Genomic DNA, 1,289 nt, shown 5'->3' with positions numbered 1-1,289 from the left:
CAGCGGGCAGGGGGAGCGGCTGCTGCCCCCCGCGCTCTGGTTGTGGCTCTGGGCCTCGCTGCGGCCCCGCGTGGCCGCCGACACCTGGCCGCCCTGGGTTGTGCCCGCCAGCCCCGCCACGGTGGCTGGTCGGCCTCACTGGCCGGGGCCGCGGGAAAGGCTGGCAGCGGGGCCCAGGTCGCCGGGCAGAGGCCGGGGCGCGGCGCGGGCCCGAGGGCAGCGCGGGGCTGCGCTCAAGGTCGCCGGGGCCCACCGCAGGCGTGTGCAGGGCTGAGGCGGGCGGGCCGGGGGCGAAGGGTGGGGGGGAGGGCGGGGGCGGGCCCCTCGCCGCAGTCCTTCCCCCGCGGCGCAGCGCCTTCGGCCCGCGGGGCTTCCTTGCCGAGTCCCGAGGCCGCGACTTGCTTCCCGGAGAAGCGCGCCCCGAGGATGCGCGCCCGCGTACGCAGGGGCCCCTCGGAGCCCGACCGGGAGGGAGGTTAAGGCTCCACAGCCCCCACTGATGTGAGATGCGGGTTTGACATCTGTTTGCCACAGTGTTTTGCACTTAGCCCAACACCCACTATTAAGTGACAGATCGTGGCAGCCTGTCAAAGCCGGCTGACTGGCGGCTGCGCCGCTTACAAAACCACTCAAATATTTGCAGTGTTGTACCCAATCTTTCAGTGATTTAACGTGTAAAATGTAAGTCAAAGTTTTAAATCTGGATTCCAAAATGTTTCCATTCTCCATACAGAAGGAAAGCGCTCTCAGGGTGTCTGCTGGAATGGGTCCAACCCCAGCGCCTTCGTGCCCCCCCCTCCAACCACGAGATTCCTGCGCAAAACCGGTTTAAAAAAAATGTCAAGCACCACACTCTCTCTTCCTGTTGTCACCGACATTTCAGGTGACATAACTAAATTGCCTTAAACTCCAAGGGAACGCGGTCTCTCAAAAGCAGATTTCAAAAAATAATAATAATAACAACTGCCAAGTCAAGCAACCTACCTGCTTTATTTTGCATGTAACAGTTACACCAGCGTGCCTTTCGGGGAAAGCGAACCGCTAGGAAGGGTCCCGGCTAGCGTCCGAGCTGTCCCCCCATTTCCAGAACACTACCTCCTCTCCCTGAACTTCTTGGGAGCCGAGTCCGGTTCAGAAATAATTTGCAACTGACATAGTGTTTCTCTAGATTAAAGTCCATTGAGTAAAAGTCATGTGGGTTTTTTGTCTCCACAATTGGAGCCAGACAAGGATCTCCTGAAAACTGCAGCTGCAAGCAGTGAAAAAAAAAAAAAAATTATCACGCACTT

Source organism: Herpailurus yagouaroundi, unplaced genomic scaffold (assembly GCF_014898765.1).
Source record: "Herpailurus yagouaroundi ecotype Mexico unplaced genomic scaffold, PumYag 164, whole genome shotgun sequence".
Lineage (NCBI taxonomy): Eukaryota > Metazoa > Chordata > Mammalia > Carnivora > Felidae > Herpailurus > Herpailurus yagouaroundi.
Note: the sequence above shows the minus strand (reverse complement) of the source record.